Below are 3,476 nucleotides of genomic sequence, written 5' to 3'. Positions count from 1 at the left end.
TTAATTGATATTGTAAGGAGAACAGAGTGTACAGGCATATAATGCTTCTTCTTCCCTATGTGTGTAGAGAGGGGAGGGTAGATAAAACATGTCTATAACACTACTATATAATTCGGGACTTTGAGATTCCTTATAATCTCGATTCTTGGGCAGATTTAGGCCAAAACAGTGGAAGAATCCTCCAACAAGTTTAACTTTTACTTTATCCATTATGAATCAATGTGAAATATTATCCAGACACATTTGAAATACGTTCCCTGTATTGACACCTTCTCTTCTCCTGTTGCAGGAGGAATGCTAGCTCCAATATATAAAATGGTGCTCTGACTGATAGAACATGCATGAAGTGGTCCTCCAATAGCTGTGGGAAACGAGCGTCTTGTAGGATATATCATTCCACGTTATTTGGGTAAGTTGTCATAAATTCCATTAACTTTTTTCCTTCGCGTTATTAGTTTCTAAAAACATGATTTTCAGTATGTAATAATATTAGTGATAGACACCATTTAATGAACACTTAATTTTGTATTTAGTATTTTATCAGGCAATCTGGTATCTCATTTTAATACTCATAGAAAATGTAGGAAATTGATATTTTCTCCTTTTTCTCTGTGTTTCTCTAGAGAAGCGAGAGGCAATTGAATGTGTGTGTATATATATACATGTGTGTACACACATGTGCATGTATATACATATACATGTATATATGTGTGTATACATATACATGTGTACATACATATACATGTGTAGACACATGTATATACATACATACGCACACACATATTCAATTGCCTCTGACCTCTCTTGAAAAACACAGAATGACTAGCTGGAGCCTGGTCATAAGTCAATGAGAAAAAAAAAGGCAGAATATATTTCTACATTCTTCTATTCATAGGGAAAGATATTCTGGAAGTGCCATGAAGATAATTGGAAGGTCATTTGGAAAGAAAAAGTGCTGAAATTATACCTTAACTCTTAAATATAAGTCGATTCCAAATTTGCACAGACAAAATAAATACATTTAAATGTGAAATTACTGTTATTAGAAGAACTCGTAGTAGAATTTCTTCTAATTATCTAGTAAGCAGGAATGTGTTTCTAAGTATGACCCAAATGCCTAAGGCCGTAATAGAAAAAAATGATAAAATAGTTTTAAAACTCTGCATCTCAAAACTTATTTTCATCAAAGTTTGAAAACAAAAGATAAAGTAGAAGTCTCCTAACAGAGACACGGGCAAATGATCTAAGCATATACAGAGCTGTTAAAATCAACAAAACAATGCCAATGCTAGTAAGGATATGAAGCAACAGAAATTCTCTTTCACTGTTTGTGGAAATGTGAAATGGGATATTCATATTTGAAGAGAGACTGGAAGTTTCCTACAAAGGAAAACAGACTTATTACATGATCAAGTAATTGTGTTTCTTGGTATTTACCTACATAATTTGGAAACATGTACACACAAAACCTGCATTTGTATGAAAAATGGTAGCAATCAAGATATTCTTCAGTAGGTGAGTGGCTAACCAAACTGAGGTACATTCATACACTGAAACATTATTCAGTAATTTAAAAAAATGAGCTATCATTGCTGATATTATTCTGTAATCTTAAAAAATGAGCTATCATCTACAAAAAGACAAGAAGGAAACTTAAATGCATATATGTAAGTGAAAGAAGAATGTCTAAAAAAGTTTTAGACTATAGGATTCCAACTGTATGATCTTCTGCAAAAGGCAAAACTATGAAGACAACAAAAGATCAATGGTTGCTAGGATATCAGTTAGGAGAGATGTATGAATAGGTGGAGCACAGGGAATTTGCAGGACATGGAAACAATTATGTATGATAACTGCTCTAAAAAGAATAAATTTAGATTTCTACTTTCCTTTATCCCATTTTCTCAATTACTCTCAATATACCATTCCTTCTAGTTCATTGGACCATCAGTCTGTTGACCTCTTCATTCTCTCCCTTTCATTAAGATACCGATGTTCAGTAAAAACATAATAAAATAAGATTATTCTGTAGGATATTTTGGTAGATACCTTTATCACCTTAAGGAAATTATTATTATTTTAACTTTCAAGGTACATGCAATAATTTAATACATTCATATAATTTTAAAGATAAAATATAAAATTAGTATAATCAGGATATTCACTGTTACTATTGTCTCTTCGTTATGGTAGAAATATTCAAATTATTCCCATCTATCTATTTTGAGATATAAAATAGATTATTGGAGACAATTGTCAGTCTACTGAGATATTAAACACTAGGTCTAATTCTTCTATCAAACTGTATATCTGTACCTATTAACAAATTCCTCTTTATCCTCTTCTTTCCCCTACCCTTCCCAGAGGAAGTTTTTGTCTACTCATAATTTGCAAGTTTTATTCATCATGAATGGATGCATTTTATCAAAAGATTTTGTATGTCTTTTGAGATGAAAGTGTAAGTTCGAGAATTTTTACTGGTTTATACTGGTGATACAGTGAATAACACTATTAATTGTTTCATGTTAAGCCATCCATTCATGTTAAAAAAGAAACAAGCAAACAAACAAAACCTTATCAGAAAACTAGAAATAGAAGGGAACTTCCTCAATATACATCTACAAAACCCACAGCTAGCTGCATATTTAATTATGAGAGATGAAAAATGTTTTCTCTTTAGACTGAGAACAAGATATGATGCCTGCTTTCACCACCTCTTTTATATTTATTTATTTATTTATTTTACCTTTTTTATTTTATTAAACTGTAAGTTCTAGGGTACATGGGCACAACGTGCAGGTTTGTTACACAGGTATACGTGTGCCATGTTGGTTTACTGCATCCATTAACTCGTCATTTACATTAGATATTTCTCTCAATGCTATCCCTCCCCTGCTCCCCACCCCATGACAGGTCCCGGTGTGTGATGTTCCCCACCCTGTGTGCAAGTGATCTCATTGTTCAATTCCCACCTATGAGTGAGAACATGCAGTGTTTGGTTTTATGTCCTTGTGATAGTTTGCTCAGAATGATGGTTTCCAGCTTCATCCATGTTCCTACCAAAGGACATGAACTCATCCTTTTTTATGGCTGCGTAGTATTCCATGGTGTATGTGTGCCACATTTTCTTTATCCAGTCTGTCATTGATGGACATTGGGGTTGGTTCCAAGTCTTTGCTATTGTGAATAGTGCCACAATAAATATACGTGTGCATGTGTCTTTATAGTAGCATGATTTGTAATCCTTTGGGTATATACCCAGAAATGGGATCACTGGGTCAAATGGTATTTCTAGTTCTAGATCCTTGAGGAATTGCCACACTGTCTTGCACGATGGTTGAACTTGTTTACACTCCCACCAACAGTGTAAAAGTGTTCCTATTTCTCCACATCCTCTCCAGCGCCTGTTGTTTCCTGACTTTTTAATGATTGCCATTCTAACTAGTGTGAGATGGTATCTCATTGTGGTTTTGATT

The sequence above is a fragment of the Rhinopithecus bieti genome, unplaced genomic scaffold, assembly GCF_001698545.2.
Source record: "Rhinopithecus bieti isolate Rb0 unplaced genomic scaffold, ASM169854v2 scaffold_15769, whole genome shotgun sequence".
Classification (NCBI taxonomy): Eukaryota; Metazoa; Chordata; class Mammalia; order Primates; family Cercopithecidae; genus Rhinopithecus; species Rhinopithecus bieti.
Note: the sequence above shows the minus strand (reverse complement) of the source record.